Below are 17,313 nucleotides of genomic sequence, written 5' to 3' on the forward strand. Positions count from 1 at the left end.
GACTATTCATTTTACACTATGGGTTGTGATACAATAATACGGTTACACATTCTGTCACTCATGCTGTTCCAGCTTTGGCCGCTGAGAGTTCTCTCAGGCTGGCTCTTGTGCCCTTTTGACACACCCCATCCTTTTTGAGCACTTCCTTACCTTTTTGCCTTGTTAAGATGTTACAGACTCATTTCCCTGCGCTAATCTTGGAATTAACTAGTTTTCCAAGGAGCCCTGTTTCCTTCGTGGAGAATGGTATTTAGAAACCAAGATTTGGGTGCTGGGTGTGCTCAATACTACTGGGATATCATTGCCTCCAAGACCTCTCAATGGATGGAGTTTGAAAATATTTGTATGCGGTGTTTTGACTTCAACCACTTGATAAAAGCACTTCTCGAGGGATTTAAAATGTCTTGCTGTAAAATAGAATGAGCATTCTGTATTATTTGGGATAAAGGTTAGTCCTGCCCTGCCCGACTGGAGTTCCAGTTCCTTCCACTCTCCTGCAGGATTGGGCAAGTGGACTTTGTTCAGGTGCTGTTACCAATGACATTTGTCATCTTGCCCTAATAGGGTTGGGGCTTAGAGGGTGGTCTTAGAGAAGGAACATGACAACTGAAGTGATACGTAGTTGAAAAATAAAGCTTTCTACCAAAAAAAAAAAAATTTGTATGGATATTATCACATACATACAAACATATCTCTATTTCTGTGTCTATGTGTGTGTACATTATATATTTTATTATATATATGTTCATATTCATTTATATTTAAACAAAATTTTATTATTTGTATTTATATATTTACAATATTATAATATATAATATAATAATATATATTTATAATATATATTGAACATATAGACACATATATATACTTTGTTTATTTGAGAGAGAGAGAGCGTGCATACACGTGACTGGGGTCGGGATGGAGGAAGAGAATCTCAAGCAGACACCGTGCTGAGTGAGCATGGAGCCTGACACAGGGCTCAGTCTCACAACCCTGAGATCATGACCTGAGCCAAAACCAAGAGTTGGACACTCAACCAGCTAAGCCACCCAGGCTCCCCAACACATATATATTTTAAATATGAGTTTGTACTTGATTCTAGTCCAACACAACTGGGTTTATTCTTGCTTTTCTTGGGGATATTATTTAACTATTTTAAGTCTCATGTGCTTCTATAAGTTGGAGGCAACAGCAAGCACAGTTTAGGATTTGGGGAAAAATTGTAAAAGTAGTGAAGGGGGGGGGAAGAAAAATGTTTCTTCCCTCCGTTGCATCCAGGCCCATACTCTGATGATGTCTCTCATCCTTCCATTAAGAAGTGGAGTCTGTTTCTCTACCGCTGACATGTGTTTGACCAAGTGACTTGCACTGGCCAACCGGACCTTAGCAAAGCCAGTGTGAGCACAGGCAGGAAGGGTGCTTGGATATTGGAGCTGACTATCTTGTTGCTTAGAACCCTGAGCCCATAGGGACCGGCCTGAGCAAGGCTGCCAGAGGCTGAGAGGCCACATGGAAGGAGCCTTGTTGCTCCAGTGGGTCGCCTGCTGGCCTCCAGGCACATTAGTGAACCCATTCCAGAGTCATCCAGCTAAGCTACCAGTGAGGCTAGACAAGTGGATGAGCCCAGCAAAGACTGTCAAGACAGTTCACATCAGAGAGAGAGCCCAGCCCATGACCAGAATCATGAAGTTTTGTTTAATATTAATCTTATATTTTTTATATTAATTTTAATGTTGTTTTTGTCCATTGAGTTCTGCTATGGTTTGTTATAACAAAAATGCTAATGAATACAGAAGGCTTGGAGATGATGTATGGAAAACCGGTAGCACAGTATCTCTTGTACAGATTGGGCTCTGAATGAAGGGAAGCTTTTGTTACTGATATTGTTAGTTTTGAGAAAAACTGTAAGTTTTGTTTTGCCCTGAATACCTTCCCAGCCTTTCTGCCACTTATAAAGAACTGCTGTCGCTAACTGTTGGAACCAGTCCTTTGGACGAGATCAGTGCCTTCAGAAAAAACCACTGTTAAAGTGCAATGCTCTATTTATTGACTCACACCAAGGTAGAGACAGAGCTCAGTAGGTTCAGGATGTTAGGTTAGGTAGCGTGAGCAGTTTGAACACTGGGGAGCAGAAAGTCCTTTATCTGGTGTTGCCTGAGGGCACTTGGAGCCTGGCCTGGTGGAGAGAGGGGACAGGGTGCTGAGAAGGAAAGCAGAGGAGTATCTCAGCAGGCCAAATTTAGCCCAATTAACAGATTTGCCTAGGGCTGACCCTGAAGCAGAAAGTGAAACCTTGATCCATTTGCTCTCCTCCTACCAATAAGGTAATGATGAGGTTGAACCACAGGTTCTCAATCTTATAGACAAGACTCCCAAAATAGATGGGGTTAGGCAAAGAGACCGGTATATTTCTTTCCTCTCCCGAGAGTCTGTCTTTCCTTAATGACCCGATGCATCTGTTTAGCAGTTTTTAATCCTTGCAAACAAGTTGGTGCACTTCTATTCCTGCTAGTTGTGATCATATTTCCACTTAGTGGCAGAGGTGCAAATAACCATTTGCTTAAATCACTCACAAAGGCCCAGTTGCCTTGAGCAGTAGTAGGACAGATGGCCACCATGTTGCTGTGGGCTTGGTCACCTGGAGGAAGGTCAGTGCTCTTGGCACAGCTGCCCAGAGTCTACTAGGCATCCCACGGAGGACGAAATCAATCTGTATAGTAACCCATCTTTAAGTGGGCACCTCTCCCAACTCTGCTACCCTCCTGCCCACCTCTTCAGGGGTCAGCACAAACCTTTGTTACCACTGGGAGCTGCTGTCCATGACTAGATTGCCATTGAGCCACCCGTTGTGAGGAATTGTGACACCACATGAAGATGTCAAAAAACAGTCAAATTTTGAGAAAGGCCTTCCAGGGCTTTTGTCAATGTTATGAAAAAACCCAATAAGCTTATTTTTCTCTGTGCACTAGATTTGTAATCTTCATGCAATGAGCAGAGGAGGAAGTTTGCATTTTTCCTACCAGATCGAAGAGACCCTGTAGAAAATCGCGTGGGAACTTGACTTTTTTCTACAGAAGTTTTCACTACCAGTTCCCGCGTATGTGTGTATGTCTGTGTAAAATACCAAACAGAAAATTACAAAGGAAGTAAGGGGGGGGGGGAAGAAGAAAGAGAGAGGAGTGAAGGAAGGCGGGAAGGGAGAGAAGAAAGAAGAAAAGGAAAAGGAAAAAAGAAGGTGGAGGAGGGGGAGAGAAAGTGGTAATACTTAGCCAATATGTCATCATTTAGACAACAGCCACTGTTACTATTTGGTTAGTCCCATTCAAATTCCCACTCCCGCCATGAATGGGTTTATTGTTTTCTTCCATACCATTATCTATGCTACATCGTATTTGATGCTATCTCCTGGGTATTTCACTTAACATTGTAGCACAAGTCTTTCCCGTATTATAACATAGCCTTTATTAATGTTAAGCATCAGCTAGATAAAAAGCTATCAAGTGATAGTTCTTATTGCTTATTCACTCTTCAGTTGGGAATCTACATTGTTTATAGTTCTTTACTGTTAAAACAATGTTGCAGTGAAACTCGGGTATATAAAGCTGTTTTTCTCCCTCTCCCCCATTACATAGGATTCCTTAGAGTCATACCCTTACTTCATATTAACCAAATGCTGTCACCATCCTCTATTGCTGAAGGCTTACATAAAATGATGAGCCTCACCCAGGATTTATGTATGCCTCTTGTATCAGTCAGTGAACTTGAAGCATATGGACTCAACTTGAAAAGGAACTCCTAGGGAAAAACAGATATTGATATCCCAGGTCTTTGAGCCTTGCCATCTTCGAATGCTGATCAATTGTTAGTGTCTATTTGTGGCACAATGTTGAGTAGGACTCTGAAGCTGTATTGGCTCAACATAGAAGATTTCTGTGATCAATTATTAATATCAGTTCTGAATGAGGATTCAGAGGGTAGCAGTCACGTACATGCCACCGTTTCTTAATATCCATTTTTTTCTGTGTATGTTTTCTTTAGAGTTTCCAGAGGCAATTTAAAAAATGTATAGAATGTCAAAGGTTTTTTTGTTTTTTGTTTTTTGTTTTTTTTTAAGAAGAGTATGGGTGTCAACAATGAAAGCCAGGTGGCTGACTTTCTCGAAGCTTGCCAGGTCATATTACGTTGTTGAGTTCATTAATACTATGAATCTTGCCCTCAAGCTTGCTATCTCAAAAACTTTGTTTTTGTCAGGCCACCGAGGACAGATCTTTCTTACAGATGCAGACTCACAATAATCAAACTCATACAGACTAATATATAAATCAAGTGCCCAAACTATAATTTTCAAAAAGGACTACAATAATAACACACTTTGAAATGCTCTTGTTAGTTTGGCCAGAAAAAAACAGTGTTTCTTTGTGGGTAGAATTACACAAACTGAGACAAGTAAAATTAGAAGCTACATGATGGGCAAATCATTGAGCCAAAGGTCAGTTGGCCAGGTGACTCAAATGTTTGGTTGCCTGATACTTTCACAATAAGGATGTATTGTACACTTGTGTTTGTTTATTGTACATCTCCCCTACCAGGATGTCTTATCTGTCTTGTTCATTACTTTGTCCACCGAACTTAGCGCCGAACTAGAGGCACCAATATGTATCAGTCTCCAGTGCGTTTCCCAAATATCAGATGACCCCAAATACAAAGTGATTCTTCATTTTCCCAGTGAGGTGCTCCCCAAATTTATTTGCCCAATAATAAACTTCAGGGGATATAGATGAAATGTGCAAAAGTTTATCTATAAGGTTTAATTTATTGTATTTTCACAAGTAATATGTTAATTTTTAAATATTGGAGGGTATTTTTTTTTCATCTTCACATTTTATGAAATTGTTCTACTCAAACTCTTTGTATTCATCTTCAGCATCATCACTAAAACCTCTTTTGGAGCCACCTACTAGAGTTTTCCATTAGGAAAACTATCCTTTCCTATCCATTTCATTTCTCCCCCAGCTGTCTGAAATATAGCACTCTTAGAATCCTGTGTAGTGCTTGTCCTATAATCAGGAGTGACTTGAACTGGGTGCCTCTGCATTTCTTCAGGGTGACTTTTCACCCTTCCATCTGGCCCACTTTGAATTCATTTCATTGCTGAAATGTCAGAGTGCAACATTCTATAGTCCTTGGCCCTGGGGCTATCTAGACAAAAGGAGAAGAGATCCTGTGGTAACCAGCCTCCAAGATGGCCTCCAAAGATCCCAGCCTGCCAGATTTCATGCACCTTTGTGGTGGTCTCCTACTCTGAACAGGACCGACGGGGGAAATGATTGAGCATGACTCTTGAGGCTAAGTAACAAAAGACATTGAAACGTCTGCCTTGCTCTTTCTGGGATCACTTGCTCTGGGGGAGCTAAATGCCATATTGTGAGGATGCTCAAACAGTCCAGTGGAGAGGCCCACATGGTGAGGAACTCCAGCCTCCAGCCAATAGCCAGAACTGACTTGCCAGCCATGTGAGAGCGCCATCTTGGAAACATATCCTCCAGACCCAGTTAAGCCTTCAGATGAGACTGCAGCTTCAGTCAAACCTGAGGCAAACCAATTAGCTGAACTGCCCCCAAGTCCTTGATCCACAAAAGCCATGTGAGATATTAAATACTTAGAGTCATTTGAAGATGCTAAGTTTTGGGGTGATATGTTACTCATCGAAATTAATTCAGAGACTGTTTGCACTGCCTACAAGATAAGTCAATACCTTAAGAATTAGAAGTGCCTAAAATGTTCACCTATTCCATGAGTTTAATAATAACACATTTGTGTATAGAAACTTTTACATTAGTAAACCCACTTTCCTCCTGAATCGATCACTTTCTCAAAAAGTTGGCGGCAACTTCTTTCTTCTTATGATCAGAAGACATCTAGTGATTGAGTCAGATGGTGAAATTTGTATCTCAGCTTCAGTAAATGCTGCCTTCTGGAGTCACACACAGGTGATCGGTGATATTGTATCTTGGTTTTCTCATCTGTAAAATGAGACTAATTCCTACAGGTAAGGTGGGGACTTGAGATCTGTAAGATGTTTAACTCAGTGCTGCACATAGCCATGGCAAGAAGGTAGTGGATAGTAGGTGCTATTTTCATGGTTATTTTTGCTATTCCAGTTATCATTATTTATTTAGTAAATGACAAGCAAAATCCAGAAATCCAGTCGCAGCAAACTCTCTGTAACCCAATTTGTTAAAAACCCCCTCAGTGGTCTCTGTTCTTCATGACTCCTTTCAACCGTGAGGCAGAATCTTTGTATGTTCTTCTCATCAAGGATTTTATCTAAAAACCTGCCGTACTTCACCCTTCCCTAGGTGGAAAGGAGAGGAAGAAATATACTTCTAAAGTAATTTAGCATACACTCTGAAAGTACAGTGTGGATGTAGCTGGCTTCCTGTTTTGAAGCCGAGCTTGTAAGCATATACGCATATCCCAGGGAGGTTTTTACTGAACCGAGAGATGCCATGAGCAGTCCTTGGTGTAATAATTCAATAGCAAACCCTTCAGCAATAAGTCTTCTGCTAAAACGGGCACTGACTGTATATCCTATGAAGATTCAGACACTGATGTAATTTAAAATGCTTTCAATATTATGGATGCAAACATACGCCTTTTGATTTCTGAAGGACTTTTCAGAAGCGCCGATTAAGAAATGAACAGAGGAAATGAAAAATAAAATTGTCTGTTGTACCACCACCTAAAAATAACCACTGTTATCACTTCGCTATTTTCCTTCTAGATTTTTCTCAGCATATACATGATGGTTTTTACATAGTCGTGACTTCACTGGACACTGGCTTCATTTTGTATCCTGATACTTTTTTCTCAGTGAATATTATGCTGTGAACCTCGTTCTTCTCTCCCACTCGGTTTCTCAGTTTGCTCGTGTTGAGCTTGTACTGTATCATAATAAAGATTAATTTTATTTTAGGGAAAATGAAAAGACATTACTGTGCGGGTGACTTTATTTATGATTTGCATGCAGTCGATCAAAAAAGCATACCTTTGTTCAGCAAACGACAGCCCTGAAGTCTTTAGCACTCAATGTTTGAAATTATGAAATAGGTTCTAATTTGGCAATGAATTCAGGAGATAAAGAAGACTCTCATTTAGATAACATCAGTAGCTTTCTAAAATATTTATTTAGTTAATATTTTACTTCTTGTCTGTGTATCTCTAAAACTGTGGAACACTTCACCAAAAAAGCAATAAAAATTGTGGCATTGGGTTAAGATTAACACCTAATGAAATTGCACTGGCTAATATTTGAACAGCTTTGTTTTTTTAACGAAACTTTAAATGTGGGTTATGGGTTTTATTTTCTTAGTGAGCTAAGGGCTTCTCGAATTTTGACTCCATTATTTCATTTAAAGATTTAGTATGATGTGTCTTAAATAAGTTAGCACTGTGATGACAATCTCCCTAGAAAGATTAGGCAATTGGGGGTGATGGCCCCTCACCCCCCAATTATTGCCTTTGTTCTTACAAGTGTGTTTAAATCTATTTCTGTTAATTTACAATTTGAAAGGTGGGTGAGGAGCAGAGTTTGAAAAATAGATTACTGTCTTCATTAATACAGGTTTGACCTACAAAGTCTTCACGTACTTAATGATTAAAAACCAAAGTACTAAATAATAAATTATAAGAATTTATAGGAGTCATCATCTTGAAATTAGCTTACTGAATGTTCTTATCATAATAAATCTGAGTGGGTGTCTAATTTAGTGTTAGCTGACTAAAATTATATGTTGCGGGCAGGAGAAAAAAAACACTTTTGTTTGAAGACAAATGCAGTGAGTTTAATCACAGGTGATCTGAAAGGCACCTGTCTTTTGCTATGTTCACTTCGCAGAAACTTTGGCGAAACTGGTTGAATGTAGATCGATCCCAATTTGTAAATCTGACAGACAATAAAATTTCCCCAGCACTTCGATGATGTTTGTGTTAACACTTCCTGTGCAGATTCTAGAAACTGAACCAGCAAAACTGGGAAGGCAACCTGCACTCTCCCAGCTTCAAATTTATAGAGTCATAATCATTTTTGAGTTGAAGAGTATTTTTGTTTGTTGGTAGAAGGAAGGAGGAGGAAATGTGGACACCAGCTATCTCCTCTTCTATGTCTCCTTCCCTTGCAACGTGTGGATTGGAAAGGCTGTCTCTCTCCATTCAACAATTACTCACTGGGCTTCTACCCTGGGTCACTCAGACCCTGTATTAGGCTTGGGGGGTTTAGGAAAATTTAGGGGTCACTCCTTACCCTAAAGTAGCTCAAAGTCTTTTATAGAAGGCAGACTTGGAAACAAGCAAATTAGAAAGAGCTTTGTACGGAAAAATCGGTGTGTGTACATGGTACCCAAGAAGGAGTGACTCATTTATCCCCAGTGAGGCAAGGCAGGTAATGAGGGAATGTTCTTCCAGGAGAGGGAGGACAGATGGGAGTTTACTAAGGAGAGAGAGTACCCAGGGAAGATGTTCTTGTAGAGGGATCAGTATGTGTAACGTGCACCGATGAAGCAGAGTCTTTCTGGACCATGAGAAATGATGTCGTTGAGGCTCTGAGGGCCAGAACATGGTGGCCAAAGATAATGTTAGGGACTTGGGCAGGGACCACGAAGCCCTGCAACAGGTCTGAACTTTGTTTATACCAGAAAGGCACTGAAGGCTCTGAAGCAGGATATTAGTGACTTTATACTGAAAAAGAAATGCACTAAGTCTCTTCCAGGTACTATGAGAAGCTAGCATATAATTCATTTTCAAATTTAGTATCTTATGAGATAGAACAGGATAAAAAAATGTACATATACACACATATTTATATACACACACATGCACAAAGATACTTAAATAATTTACCCCAAATAGGCAAAGAGATTTTGCAAATCAAAAAGAAAAATGTGAAGCTCCCAATAGAAAAATGGGCAAAGTCAATGAACAGGAAACTCATTGAAGAAAATTGATAAACATGAAAAGACTCAAATTTATTTTTAATTCATGGAAATGGAAATTAAACAATGAGATACCATTTTGCACCACAACATTGACAGGAGAGAAGAAGACAGGTAACTTCCCAGGTTGGTGACTGTGTAGAGTATAAAAGGGTATAAAAAAGAAAAGTGGTCCCAAACCTGGTCTGGAGTAGAACCTTTTTGCATGATGTAATTCACAGCCTCATTCCCGATAAATTGCTTAAGCAATTTTCTGATAAACTTTAATGGGATTAAGACTTGTTCTGAAAAATCAGTCACCCATCTAGCCAGCTGACTGTCAGTCAAGAGTCTAGCGACCTTAAACCAAGTGTTCTTTTCTTTTTGTATCTAGCCTAACATTGACTATCTTATCGCTCCATTTTTCTATAAAATGTCTCCACCAAGAGTGAATCTCTGAATTGATTTGCTAGAGTCCTTTTCCCTTGTAGCAAAATTACAATAAAACTTTGACTCATGCATGTAACTAGACTTCCTAAAAAGTTTTCTTTAACAGGGGAAAAGAGCATAAACTATTAAAAGGAGCGTAAGGTGGTTTTGGTCATTTTTGGAGAGCACGTGGGCAGTTTCAACAAAAATTAAACCTTTTGTTCAAGCAATTCCATTCTGAATCAGACAGAAAATACAGATACTTGGATAAATGTGCAAGATGTCCCAATTAGAAGAATCAATGATATTTTTAGCATTATATATATGTATGTAAATATGTGAATATGTGTATATGCGTATATTTATATGTAAAATATATAAATATATTTACATATTTATATAAGTAGATACACACACACACACATATATACACACACTTGTTTATTTATTTAACCTGTGAATTCTGAATTCCAATCATAGAGCAATTTTTAATTGAGTTACAGTTTTTCCAAAGTTTTAAATAGTATATAAAAGAGATAGAAGGCTGTTAAAAAGATAGATGTAAATATACATATTATGGAATTCACACAGGCACACACTCACACATAACGGCTGCCTGTGATATAATGCTGAGTGAGGAAAAGCAAATTAAGAACAATACATGTATTATTTTTTTTTTTTTACGAAAGCTATGCATGTACCTGAATGTTGATTTTTGTGTGTATTATCATATGCTTATCATGTGATCTGGGATTATAATGATAGGCATTAACTGTTAATAGTGATAACTCCTTAACAGGAAGCATGAGAGATGGGAAGGTTTTGTGGAAGAAGGAACTTATTTTTTTTGTTTTTTTGTTTTTTTTTTCTGTATGTCGTTCTGTCATGTTTGAATGTTTTTCTCCCGTCAGTATGTTCTATTTTTGAGATTAGAAAAAAAGGGCAAAAGATCTAGCTTGCACAGATATCACTGATGAGGTGGCCCTGGAAGGCAGGACCCCACAACGTGTCCCAATCTGAGACACAGAAACCAGGCCAGCCTTGCAGAGAAGCCGGGTGACCTGGCCTGGAATCCATTCAACTGATCTGTTCAACTGTTTGTCTCTAAAGAGAGAGCTGGGGCTGAGACTGGGGGAAAGGGAAGTGGAGAAGGCAGGAATAGATTTGATTCTCTCACCCCCTGCTGGTTTCCACCCCTGCCCCCCCTCCCCCAACCCCCCAACCCCCGCAATTTCTAATTAATTAGAAGAGCAATGCCTTCCAGAAAAGAGCAGGCGTCCCTTTGGGAATCTCACCAGGAAGAAGTGGGTCTTGTGGTGGAAAGGGAAGCTTTTTTTTTTGTATTAAAAATTAATTAAAACTGGAAGGTGTTAAAGCTCAGTTTTCATCATGAGGACCCCTTCCAGAGGGCCAGTGCTGTTGGTAAAACTTCACATCCTTCCTGTCGCTATAGATTTGGTTTTACGTAAATTACCTTAGCGTTCAACATTTTATGTGTCAGTCATTAAAACTCATGATCCTCTGTGATGCCGTTGGGTTGGGAGAAGGGGGGAGTGATATCATCCTCAGAAACATGTCCATAGTCTCCTGTGTCAGAGGCTGGCAAATAGAACTTGATAGTTATTGATAGTTGTTTTCAAAGTATAGACACTGAGAGTTATTTCCAAAGGAAGGAAACCGGTATGGGAACAATTTAATGCGATGTCACATTGAACTTTTCCTTCTTGCTTTGTAAAGACAGTATTTACATCTCCTGTGTTCACTTACTTATAAATAGGTGGTCTCCAAGTACACACACTTTCTCTTGCTTGAATGAGAAATCATAATGAACTTGATGAATTTGGTGACATATCCTGACAGCCATAGCAGATAGCACTAATGGCTTAGATAAATAGCATTTCCACAGGTAAACTTGCCACTTAATTCTCAAAAAAGAAATTGTAATGAGTTCCCAGCCATATATTAGCATTATTACCAAATATGTAAATCCTTGGCTGGAATTGTGGGCTCCGCAGTAGCCCCACCCTTACTCCATCCTCGTATCCTAAAATGTAAACTTCATTAGTAGAGAGATTTTCACCAAATGCTTATTTATCCTATGCTATTATTTCTCTGACACTATTTATATACTGTGTGTCCATGACACGGCAGTATGTGCTCAGTAAATTTTTTCACTCATTCATTGAATAAAATGAATGAATGGCAGTCTAGTTTTGTGAAAGTAATTGAAGAACTCCCACACTTTGGACCTTCATTTGCCCGGTTTCTGTTCTGGGCACACTACTTCCATGTTTCACATAAGACCTAAGGGATAGTGGGCAGTCAGTGAGGTCACCGTGAGTAGGCTAGACGTTGATTCATTCATTTACACAAATTGTCTGCCATTCAGAAAAGGAAACAAACAAACAAAAATCAAAATGGAACCCCTATCGTGTTCCAGGCATTGTTCTAAAAGGTAAAGACACCGCTGAAAAAGAAAAATGCCTACCCTTGTAGAGCTTACGATATCATGGGGAAGATAGGCCGTAAACAAAACATCAGTATCTCATATAATTTCAGGTAATGATGCAAGCCAAAAAGAAATGTTCTTCCTGTCAGTGCTGCCAAATATGTATTCTTTAGGTCTCTGCCACACTGTCAAATATGTGGACGTCCATTTATGAGAAATGTCTGGAAGCCAGCTAAAATGAGGCAGCTACAGTGACCCATCCTTGAATGTTCAGGGAAGATTTTTCTGCCAGGCTTTATCTATCATCTAATTATCTATCTCTATTAATTTATTTGTATTGTGTTAAGAATTCTTTTTGGCTCCCGCCATCCATTTATTTATCTACTTCTAAAAAGGTAAAAATGTGTACAGAAGGTTGCAGAGTATATTAGCCCCAATCACCCCATCACCCAGCTTCAATAACTATCCCATGTGGACTGTCTTGTTTTACCTCCACCCCTGTCCACTCTCCCCACATCCAGTATTTCACAGAAGTAAATCGAAGCCATTATACATCTTTGTATCTGTAGATATTTTGGTAAGACTCACTACAAAGTAAGAGCTCTCCCAAGATAGATAGATAGATAGATAGATAGAAAGATAGATAGATAGATGTATACATATATGCAGTATCATTATCATACCCAAAAAATAATGCAAATTTTTAATATGATGAAATATCCACTGAAGGATCCTATTTCCAGTTGTCCCCTAAATATTATAAATAGCTTTTTTTTTTTTTTTTTTTTTTACTGTTGTTTGAATCCCCAGGGTTTGGGGGGGGGTTGTTTTGTTTTGTTTTATTTTGTTTTGTTTTGTTCTTTGGTTTTCCAAGACTTGAATGAATACTTGCTTTCCTTGAAAAATCTGGAAATTACTGAAATAAGTAAAGAGGAAAAGAAATGAAATGCACTATGTTTCCACATTTCCATGTTTTCTAGTCAAGGTTGTAACACCTAGCACAAGGTTAGAATTGCTTTCTTGGAGTAATGTTTTGAGAACAATTTGGCTGTTGTTGGTATTTCTTAGTGTATTAGTCAGGGTTCCCCAGAGAAATAGAACCCAGAGGGGATGTGTGTGTATACACACACATACTCACATACGTATATAGTAACAATATTTATTGGAAATTAGGTCACACAGTTATGGAGGCCAAGAAGTTCAGACCCAGTCAGTAGAGCTAATGGTATAGTTCCAGTCAAAGTCTGAAGTCCTGAAAGGCAGGAGAGCCAATGTTGTAAGTTCAGGTCCAAGTTTGAGTCTGAAAGCAGTAGTAGATAGATAGCCCAGTCCAAAGACAATGAGGCAGAAAGAACAATATTCTCCTTCCTCCACCTTTTATTCTATTCCAGCCTTCAACAGATTGGATGAGGCCCACCCGCACTGGGGGGGGGGGGGGTGGATAACTTGCTTTACTCAGTGGATGGATTCAAATATTAATGTCCACCAGAAACACCCTCACAGACATACCCAAAAATAATGTTTAACCAAATACAGGCACCCTGTGCTCTAGTCAAGATGACACATAAAATTAGCCACCATCACAGTGATGATGTTGAATAAGATTTAGTTTGGAAATAGTGGATAGGTACTCCAAGTACATCTTCCCCTTGGTAGGTTTCTTTATCAAAGAGGCATCTCAAGATAATGCTAAGCGACATAAGTCAAGCAGAGAAAGACAATTATCATATGGTTACACTCATTTATGGAACATAAGAAGTAGGAAGATCGGTAGGAGAAGAAAGGGAAGAAGAAAGGGGAGGTAAACAGACGGGGGAATGAACCATGAGAGACTATGGACTCCGGGAAACAAACTGAGAGCTTCGGGGGGCAGGGAGCGTGGGGGAATGGGATAGGCTGGTGATGGGTAGTAAGGAGGGCACGTATTGCATGGTGCACTGGGTGTTATACGCAAGTACTGAATCATGGAACTTTACATCAATCAATCAATCAATCAATCAATAAAAAAAGAATCTCTGAGCCAAGTATTCTTAATGATGGACCTTGAGGAAGGGCCCCTCGGTGTCCTAGAATTCTTTGAAATAATATGCGACATTATATTCTGTTTACACTTTTCTGAGGAAGGATCCCTGTCTTTCATCAGATTCTCTAAGGGCCTCTGATGATTTAGTATCACTCCTCGAAGCCATCATCAGTCCTAGGGAACTTTCAACTTGGTGGCCTTTTGTGAGGAGGGCCTAAGAGGGAATCTTCTGACTACAAGCTCTATTCAGGAAGACGTTAAGTCTGTTTTTTTTTTTTTTTTTTGCTCTGTGTCGCTGGAGCCCAGCATAGAGCTTTGCACACAGCAGGCACTCAATAAATATCTGTTGAACCAGCAAGCGAATACATGAACAAATTCACTGTATTCGTTTGCTTTTGCTCCATCTATAAATTATCACAGATTTAGCTAGTGGTTCTAATGGGTGGAATGGTGACCCTCCAAAAGATATGTCCGTCTCCTACAATTGTTATCCAATATGTGGCCTGTCACACCTGGCTTCTTTCACTTGGCATATTGTTTGTGACACTTTTGTGTTTGTCAATACCTCATTTCTTGTAAGGCTGCACAATATTCCAAACAACTTGTTTATCCGTTCATCTCTTGATGGCCATTTGTACTGTTTTCACCCTTTTACTATTGTGAATAGAACTGCCCTGCATATTTGTGTGCAAGTCTTTACTTGAGCACCTATTTTCAGTTCTGTTGTATATATACCTGGGAGTAGAATTGCCAGTCATATGATGATTCTATGTTTAGCTCATCCGAGAACCCTCTTACTAATTTTTGATGTTGTGTATTTGAAGACGGTACAAAATGGAGCCTTTTCACTTGACAAATAGAAGTTGTCACACCCCTCAGGGCCTCAGGTTAAAAATAGAAGGAAGAATACTAATTTGATCTTGACTTGGAAAGAACAGACCCAGCAAAGCTCTGTGACGTCTTTTCAACACCTGTTCCTGGACCCCCCATTCGTGTGGTGGCATGAGGTCACTTTCATGTCATCTATGTAGACCTCTGAACATTGCAGTGTCTGAATGAGTATCATGACCTGGAAGATGTGGTTTTTTAAGACAAGGCTGGACACAGCCTGCAGAACACTGATTCAGGCTGTGGTTGCTGAGGTCCTATAGGCACAGTAGATGAGCTTCCCCGAATAGGATGAGTTTATTAGCACAGAGTCTGACGCATGGTAGATGATCAGTGACGGAGTTGTGCTGGTGTTTCTCTCAAGCCACATTTCATAAAACTAACATTTTCATGTGTTAAAATAAACACCATATATTGTGAAGTGGTGTGGATTGTGTACGTGTGCAGATGGAGGTGTGTTTAGGAGTGGGATATAGGATGCAATTAGTTTTATCCCTTGACTTAGATTCAAATCTTGACTCTTCCTCTTTCTGGCTGAATATTTTGACAATTTGCAGATGCCTTCTGAACCTCAATTTCCTTTGCTAGAAAATGGCAATACGGATGTATGCTTCCTAAGATTGCCATGTGGATGAATCAAAGCAAGATATGTAAGGTGCACAGAACTGTGCATGGCCTGTAACAGGAGCTCAACAAATCCTATGTACTAGTGTTGTGTTTTTACTCATTTTTTTTAAAGATGGAGCTGATAACATGCCATGGAGAAAGGAAAACACAGTTATTCCATTTGAAGCTTTCATGAGTCCGAAACACACCAGGTTGCTCCAAGATACAGATTCTAGTTGGGAGTGTTAGGCTCTTTAAAGCAATGATCAAATCAGTCTCTCTGTCTTCCATGACATAGATTTTTCCATCTGTCACCTGGTTGAACTTTTGTTTAGCACCTGTATTATGAAGACATCCGAGCATCGTTCTGTCAGTCTTCAGAGCTGTCACGTAAGTCACAGCCTACAATTTCACAAATGCTGTGGTGTGCCTCCAAGAGTCTGCTGGAGAGAGCCACAGACAGATTTGTAAATGGTCATTTCAACCTCCCTCGCTTTGGGGGGCTGAGACATGATTAACCTGCAATGATTGTGGCTCTCTCATTAAAGGAAAACTGTAGCAAGGGGAAAAAAAGAAAAAAGAAAAGAAAAGACTGATCAAGACGTTCCATGCTATTTTTTTCTTGCACATCAGCTGTGTGGGTGCCTCTTGTTCCTCTGTCCTTCAGGTTAGTAAAATCAAGACCAGTTGCTGAAGCTATGAGCTATCAATAAAAGTTAATGTACCACAGGAAATTGGAAGGGGAACAAAATCACTTAAGTGTTCAGGGCCACCACGCTACCCGTGCATCCCTTGTGAGCTGGCTGGCTCCTGGCGGTGTTTTTGTTGCCCTCACTTGCAACTTAGCATCATTTTCCTGAGAAAATGGCAGAGTGTGCAGATCAAGGGCATTGGCAATAAACCAGGGATACACTGTTCGCAGCCGTGAGCTATCCAGGGAAGTGGGAGCACTTGTACCTCAAGGTAGGACCATATCTATATCCTGGTGGTTCATGTTTTTCTTCAAATAGTAAGATCAGTAGATGACCACATTCAGGGACTACACTAGCTCTTTCTTTGGTCTAAAGATTCTAGTCTGGCCCCTGGCCATGGGCTGTATAAATGTATAGCCAAAGGTTTCACATTTGTGTTGTGTCATAAAGGCTCCTACTGCAAACTAGACATCGTCTTCCTGACTCCTGGCTCGGCAAGGAAAAGGGCTTGAGTAAATGTTCACCACTGAAGAAGGACTCATTCCCTTGTGTACTTGACTCACTCAGAATGCTTAGTGACAAGAAGGGTGTCAAGAAACATGGAGAGGGTGAGACAAAGAAAATCGCAAATCCTCTTCATCATATACTGCTCAGAGGGGATAAAACAAGAATTTTAGATACAAAGCAAAACTGAGTGGACATTTTTGCTTGGATCAAAAAAAAAAAGAATGCCATCCCCCAATATTTTCATATTCATTGATGTACTCTTTGTTCTAGAAATGGGTTAGAGGTTCGGTACAGTCCTTGACTCATTTTGTCTCCGTGACTCTATAATCTGTAGCTGTTATGGTTTCCAATTTACAGATAGGGAAACTGAGACTCAGAACTGAAATGAGTTACTTAAAGTTTTAGAGCTGGTAGACTACGAACTAATAGTTGTGGAACCAAATGTCTCAAATTGCTAATCTGGGGTCCTTTCTCATCTTTTTATTGCCATTATCAAGTGAGGTCCAGATCACTACACGTCCGCTGTAGTGATTAGGGTGGCCCTAATCAGCAGGAATGACCAGACCCAGAATTGCCTGGGTGTAGATGAACTGGAACTCTCATCCACTGTTAATGGGAATGGAACATGGTACAACCACTTTGGATAACTGCTTGCCAGTTTCTTAAAAAGTTAAATGTACACAAATGATATGATTTGGTCGTTCCGCTCGTAATAATTCACCCAAGACAAATGGAAACCTATGTTGACAC

At 39.7% G+C, this 17,313-nt stretch overlaps 1 protein-coding gene across 1 annotated transcript in view; it reads left to right on the top strand.

Annotated features, from left to right (window-relative positions):
* Window positions 1-17,313, top strand: part of WWOX (WW domain containing oxidoreductase) — a 924,491-nt gene that overhangs the window by 612,062 nt on the left and 295,116 nt on the right. The window lies entirely within an intron of this gene.

Source organism: Ursus arctos, unplaced genomic scaffold (assembly GCF_023065955.2).
Source record: "Ursus arctos isolate Adak ecotype North America unplaced genomic scaffold, UrsArc2.0 scaffold_19, whole genome shotgun sequence".
Taxonomy (NCBI): Eukaryota; Metazoa; Chordata; class Mammalia; order Carnivora; family Ursidae; genus Ursus; species Ursus arctos.